The 7633-nt window shown below is 46.0% G+C and overlaps 1 pseudogene; it reads right to left on the bottom strand.

Moving 5' to 3' along the window:
• Nucleotides 1-1075: 1075 nt before the first annotated feature.
• On the bottom strand, nt 1076-2911 carry LOC136514504 (peroxidase 2-like; annotated as a pseudogene).
• Nucleotides 2912-7633: the final 4722 nt, after the last annotated feature.

Genomic DNA, 7633 nt, shown 5'->3' with positions numbered 1-7633 from the left:
CGAAGATTGTGCCAGAATCGCCCGCATCTTGACTTGCCACAGTGCAAATCTCGTCTTGTAATCCAGCAGCGGTAGATCAAACTTCATCGATGCCATCGCGAAACCCTAAGGTCAAACCAAGCTCTGGTACCACTTGTTATAAACGATAGGCAATATAAACGACGAAGAACAGTAGATCAAGCACAGAGGACACAAAATTTTAACGTGGAAAACCCTCCCAAGGTGGAAGGGAAAAAACCACGGGCACCAGTCAGCAAATCTTCAATATATCGGGTGAGGTTACAAACGTCGGATATTTACAACTTGAGGATATCCTAACCTGGGGACTTTTCCGTATAGAAGTCTATGATACATCTTTTCCATGAGAGAGGTGGTCCGTATATATTGGGAGGAAAAACATCACACCCTCGTTTATTAGCAATACGGAACTAATAGATAGTGTAGCCCCTCTTAACGCTAATGGGCCGCTTCGCTTTGGCCCAAGCTTGAATTTGGATCATAGCTCAACACTTCTGTATCTCCCGCTCAGGAAGGCGGCATTGGAGCCCTCCGTAACCTTGTCAATGGAGTTTCTGCACACTGCACCACCGCAGCCCCCAGCCTCCCTTGACCCTCGACCCCTGGTGGCGAGGCGAAATATATTCACGCAAGGGCGGCATTACTTCACGTTCCAAAACTATTGATAAAAAAAAAGGAATAGTTGATATTAACTAAATTGAGTACATATTCAAATGCGAATTCAAATGCGCCTTATTCGTCTTATATCCGTATTTGAGAATATTAGAATCCGTAACTGTATCCAGCAAAAAGAATCGACAGCTGACTAATAGATATCCAAAATTGATTCATATCCGTTCTATGTACACCCCTGTTTAGGAGGCTGAAGGCGTGTAAAACATCTTTCACGTTTGCTTTACTTCCGGAAAGAGAAAAGCGGAACATCTGACAGTTACAAAGAATGAGGAAGAGAAAAGCGGAACATCTTACAGTTACAAAGAATGAGGAAAAGAATTGAAAGAATGATTATTTACACGTACATCGCAATTGGTCAATCAATCAAGTTGAAAAGAAGTTTTCAATAGCGTTTGCTGTTGGTCTTTCGGCAAATTTTTTCGTATCTCTCCATCAGTCCCAGTTAGCGGGCTTATGTTGCCCATCTTAACCATGGATGCAGCAAAGTTCCTGAAGAAATCTTTTTGATTGCCTGCAAACCTATGAACAATGGGAGCAGTCATCGCCTCCGTGGCAGGGCCCGACAGCATGACCTGGTCGGAGGGTAGCTGTGAAGCACCCTGTTTGCTTGATCGTTTCTGTTGTTTATAAACCAACTGATGCTGTTTTGTTGTAAGAGAAAAATACTATATCATAACATGTGCTTGTTGTCAAACACGTTGGGGGTGACCCGATCTAGGTTCTCAAGTGTGTCCTCTGGCTGCCCAGCTGCACAGTTCTGTTGCGTCAACTGACATTGTACTTTACCAAAAGTGTGCGCTCCTGAAATATATAAGAATAATTTGTCGTTGAAGTCAGTATATAAGCCATAGCATAAATAATTGTAGAGGTCTGAACTCTGAACCGTACACGATTGTATTTTCTGATTACTCGGACGCAGTCGCCTGGTTTGCAAATCCATCAGGCACCTGCCTCCCCCTACGATTCGAGGACACGTGATTTTGCAACATTCAAGTCCCAACTTATTTCGCAAGTCCGGTCGAATACGATGCCGAAGCCGTGGAGGCCGGTTCCGCGTCGGCCACAAGTGCTGCACGGCGGAGGACGCGACGGTGGCCCCCGACGGGCTGGCGCGGTGCCGGCCGCAGCAGTCGGAGCTCTCGCGTCGGCTGGCGTCCTTCAGGCGCCTCTCGTTGCTGGCCAACAGCCCGGCGTCGTTGGGCGCCACAATAGAGGAAAGGACGGCAGCGTGAAGCAGCAGGCCGCCGGGGGAGCGGTGACTGATGGATAAGCTCTCCATCAGTCACCTGCTGTGGAGATAGATAAGTAGTCGACATTACCTTGGAGGGCGACGAGGTCAGTGTAGTCGAGGTTGAAGTTTCTGAACTTCTCCTGGAGCTTGTCGAGGGGGTCGAAAGGGCTGGGTAAGTTGTTGGCGCTCTCGATGTTAGTCGTCGTGCCGTCTCGCCGGCCGAGCAGCACCCTCCATCGTGGCCCTCCAGCCTGCAAGCACGCAGTTCATGATTCCGTCAGTTCTCAGTTGAGATCGAAAAATTAACTAATGTGGAGCAAGAATGGGAAGCTAGCTAGTACTACGAAATAACACTATTGTTCAATGGAATAAGCTACCTAGAGATGGGGTTCTTACGAGTTCGACGGAGGTCTCGGCTGCCAGGGCGAGGATGTCAGCGCAGGAGACGATGCCAGGGCACGCTTTCTCCAGCGCGCTCTTGATGTCATCGACCACCTCGAAGCGACGCGCTGATTTGTCGTTGGCGGGCACGTGTTTCTCGGACTGGCTCGCCGGGAGATCGTCGTCCAGCAGGAGCGAGCCGTCGCAACCCTGAAACATTTGACCGTTCAGTCATGTCAGATGATGCAACGAACTTAGCTGCCGCGTACATCATCCTACAGCAATCTAGATCAGCCACGGGCAGAAGCAAGCATCGGCAGTTGGCAGTTGGCAGTTGGCACTCACGTTGACGAAGCAGTCGTGGAAGTGGAGGCGGATGAGGCTGGCCGGGATGCGTGGGTCGGAGACGCGCGCGTCCTGGATGACGCGCCGGACGACGTCGTAGGCGCTGGGGCACGACTCGTCGTAGAACGCGGAGCTCAGGGCCACGCCGCCGCTAGGAGCGTAACCGTGGCCGTGAGCAGCTCCAGCCAAAGCGAGCAAGAGCGTGCAGTGCGCGGCTAACAGCAACCTGAGAGACGAGACGCGAGACGAAGCTGCTGCCATGCAGGTCTGAATGCTACACTACACGTGCAGTGATCGCTGGAGATCGAAGCTAGTGGATGGCTACTACTAACAGTGCAGACTGCAGGCAGGCTGGTAGCTGCTTCACTACGCCAGATTTGGATATCACTGTCGACGTCATCACTATCGGATTTGTGAGAACTAGCAGTGATGTACCTTCACTGTCGGTTATGAGCTCGAAAATGAAAAAATGACTGGGGCTAGGTTAAAACTGGCAGTGAAGCACCACATCACTGCCGGTTTGTGGCTTGAACCGACAGTATTTTGGTGGCCACTCATCACTACCGGTTGAAGCCACAAACCGGCAGTGATTGGGCTCTATCACTGTCGGTTATAGCCAAGAATCGACGGTGATAAGCCTACAGCACAAAAAGGTTGCAGCCATCCTCTTCTTCCTCATCTCTTCCATCCTCAGAACAGAAGCGCACGTTTGGGCCCTTTCCTCTATTGTTGCGGCTGCTCTTCATCATGAAGTTAGCGCTTGGATTTTGAAGAATGGCTTGATCTTTTTTCTTTAAGGTTAGTAACAAATATCCACTCCTTTGATTTAGTTGCTTAATTAGCTTCGTTTTAATGGCTACATTGCTTGATTCTCATTCTACTTCTTTCTCCATTCTAGAGAGCACTTTTTCAATTGAATATTTGTGTAAGGCTAAAAAATATGGTGAATCTATCATCCAAACGGTTGGTGTCTATGAACACATTTAAATTCGTGGCTAATTATTCCATGGTGGTCAAGATCATCATTGTTAGTATGTGATGCTATAATTAGTTCTTAGAAGTAGAGTAGAATAGTTGTTCTTCAATATTGTGCAATAATTGTTTTTTACTATGATTTTTAATTTACAGGACCGGGGCTACCAATTTAAATTTTCCAATAATTAGTGTACAATAATGTTTTCCAAAAATGGTACTTTTCGAGCTATAATTGTTGTTCATGAAGCTCAATTTCTTATTAATTCTTTGTAATTACTGTCTCAATATATTTTTTTTTGTACAGAGATTGATCGAGAGTGGATGCATCTGTCCCGAACGGACAAGCGGTACATGCATGGCGTCAGTCAGTTTATCACCGATGCCAAAGCCCATGCTGGGAATGGGAACCCTGTCTTCTGCCCATGCAAAGATTGCAAAAATCAAAGGAACTTTCGTCAAATTGAGTCTATACGATCGCACTTGATAACCAGAGGATTCATGCCAAACTATACGATATGGACTATGCATGACGAGGTTGGTGGAAATATTCTGTAGAAAAAACAATGATGATGTGGACATGCCTGACGTAGCCATCCACGATGGTGACGAGGGACCCGGTGTTAACACGGAACCTATGCCCACAGTTAATAATATATTTAGGAACACGCTAGCTGACGACATCGAGGATAACGATGGCATTTCTCAGCTGCTACGTAATGTAGAGACCAGATGTCTTAGTGAAAGACAGCTGAGAAAGCTAGAGAAAATGAGATAAGATGGCAAAACACCATTGTATAGGGATTGTCCAATGAGCAAATTGGAAGTCGACATTATGCTGTTAGAGTTTAAATCGACAAACGGATTGAACGATAAAGGCTTCGATCAGTTGTTAGGTATAATAAGGAAAATGCTCCTAGAAAAAAAAACGAGTTGCCAGAAAAGACATACTTGACCAAGCAAATGATCAGCCCCATCGGCCTTAAGGTTGATAAAATTCACGTGTGTTCCAATGATTGCATATTGTACCGTGGAGAAAAATACAAAGACTTAGACAAGTGCCCTAAGTGTGAGCTCCACGGTATAAGGAAGGGCCATCAGATGAGGGTACCAAGACTAGAGGAGGCCCCGTAAAGGTCATTTGGTATTTTCCTATAGCTCCCCAGGTGCATAGGTTGTTTGCATGTGCAAAGTCAAGCAGGTTGTTGCGCTGGCATGGCGAAGAGTGTAAGAAAGATATAATGATGAGGCACCCCGCCGATGGGTATGACTGGAGGACTGTCTATAAGGACATCGGTGGAGAGGTAAGGCACCTTTGGTTTGCTTTGAGCACAGATGGGATGAATCCTTTCGACCAGGTTAGAAGCAATCATAGCACCTGGCCAGTGACACTATGTATATACAACCTTCCACCTTGAGTCTGTATGAAGCGGTCGTACATCTAGATACCACTACTGATCTAAGGGCCAAGACAACCTAGAAATGACATCGATGTGTTTCTAGAACCAGTGATCGATGAACTAGTAGAGATGTTTGAAAAGGATGTGCCGGATGTTTGGAACGAGTACAAAAAGGAACATATCACAATCAAGGGAGTACTTATCGCTACAATCACTGACCTGCTAGGTCGTGGTTTGTTGTCCAGAGAGAAGACAAAAGGTTATACTGGATGTGTCGAGTGCTTGGACGACACCGATGCGATAAATCTGCCAAATAACTCAAAGATATTTTATATGGAATACCGTAGGTTGCTACCTAAGGATCACCCTTACTGCAGGAACAAAAAAAGATTTCAACGGTACTATTGAGAAATGCTTCGCTCCAAAATATCGAGACGGGCCTGCGATACTTCGAGAACTTAACAAACTGGAGGTTGTCCTTGGGAAGAGGGACAATGCAGTAGCAGCGCCTGATGGGAGCGTTTGGAAGAAAAAATCAGTTTTCTAGAAACTACCTTATTGGCCATTTCTAAGTGTACGTCACTGTCTTGATCCCATGCACATCATTAAAAACATGTGCGCTAACACTCTTAACACCTTGATGGACACCGGGGGACATCGAAGGATTCACTAGCCACACGCCTAGACATGCAACACTTGGGAATCAGAAAGGAGCTGCATCCCATGGAGCTAGAGAATGGCTAGTTCGAACTTCCGGTTGCGTCATGGATATTGAAGGAAGAAAAGTGTGCGCTTATTTCTTTCTTCAATGAACTCAAAGTCCCGACGGGCTACTATGCGAACCCAAAGAGGCTAGTGAACATGAGAGAACTCAAGTTCAACTATGGCCCTATGAAGGCCCATGACTATCATGTCATTATGACTCAGCTGCTCCCTGTTGCCCTGTGTGGTATCCTCTCCCCAAAGGTCCACGCCCCAATCATAAAGCTTTGCTCGTTCTTCAACGCGATCTCAAAAAAAGTCATTGATGTGTCCACGCTAGAGCAGCTGCAGCGGGACATAGCCGAAACTCTCGTTAGGCTTGAGATGCATTTTCCACCGACTTACTTTGATATCTCATTGCATCTACTCATTCATCTTGTTGACCAAATTAAAGCCCTTGGCTCAATGTACCTGCATCAGATGTTCCCTTTCGAAAGATTGATAAAAGTTTTCAAGGGGTATGTTAGGAATAGATTCAGGCCAGAAGGGGCATGGTTGAAGGATGGTCAACGGAGGAGGCCATTGAGTTCTGCACATATTATCTGGACATCAAAAGGGTCGGAGTTCCAGAATCTCGTCATGAGGGAAGACTACGTGGCAAAGGAACGATCAGGGAGAAATCTATTACAGTAGACGACCCTGTTTATTTCAGACAGGCATAATTCGCTGTTCTCTAGCAAGCCAATGGTGTGATGCCATACATTGATGAGCACAGGCAATCACTACAAACTCTGTATCCGAGCAGGTCACGGACTTGGCTGGATAAAAAACATAAGGAGGAATTTATCAGCTGGTTGCGACGTCGCTTGCTTGGAATAAAATTGGGTAATCAACTGCATGCCTTAGCCAAGGGGCCTTCGAGTACATATCTTAAGTAGGGTATGTGATCAATGAATTCACATTTTACACAAAAAAGCAAGATGCAGAGAGCACATACCAAAATTGTGGTGTTCGTTTTGAAGCTCATGACGAAAACGGCAACGTGCAGGCAACATACTATGGTTTCATAGAGGAGATACGGGAGCTATCCTACGGTCTGTTGAAGGAAGCTCTTTTTCGCTGCTAGTGGGTCCGGCTCGAGGAAATCAACACTGACAGCGAATGGTTCACTACCGTTGATCTCACTAAGACCGCATACAGAGACGACCCATTCATCCTTGCAAGAGATGTTATGCAAGTCTTCTATGCAAGGGACAACAAGACAAAAGGAAGACTAAAAGTAATCCTAGAAGGAAAAATGAAGATTGTTAGTGTCGATGAAGTAACAAACGAAAAAGACTAAAGAGGCTATCAGAAAATACATCCATTCAGGACGAACACACCTCTACCTATCCTTCAAAGAGGCGTGCGCGTGCGTTTGACATTTTCCAAGTGCCGGAGCATGTCAATTTGAGTACTTGTTAGGGCCGGCGACATGCCGCTGCACGCGGTTGCATCTAAATATATTATTGTTGCGGTGTTGACCGATGAGGCGATGCACACATATGATTGCGGCCCGAGCAGAAGCGGTCGTGACGAGTAGTGACCAAAACTGCACCATTTTATACATCCGACAAAATAGTTCAGCAACTTCGATCAGACCGGACATTTCCGCTTAGCTGTATTGGTATGGAACAACTAAAGTTAGAAACCAAATGGTTCCATAGATCATTTCGGGGAAACAAAGAATGGATCCACAAATCTCAGCACTAATCTGTATTTTTTTTCAATGGTCAGAAATGATTTTCAGAGGTGACGTTCATAATCACCTCGATCTATCAAAATTTGCATCTAAATTACCCACGCGTGCCTATGTAAGATAATGCAAAGCAATCCCCTAAACTTTCTTTTACACTACTAACATCCACCA

The sequence above is a fragment of the Miscanthus floridulus genome, chromosome 16 (assembly GCF_019320115.1).
Source record: "Miscanthus floridulus cultivar M001 chromosome 16, ASM1932011v1, whole genome shotgun sequence".
NCBI lineage: Eukaryota > Viridiplantae > Streptophyta > Magnoliopsida > Poales > Poaceae > Miscanthus > Miscanthus floridulus.
The sequence above is the reverse complement of the archived record's forward strand: the minus strand, read 5'-3'. Positions and strand labels throughout refer to the sequence as shown.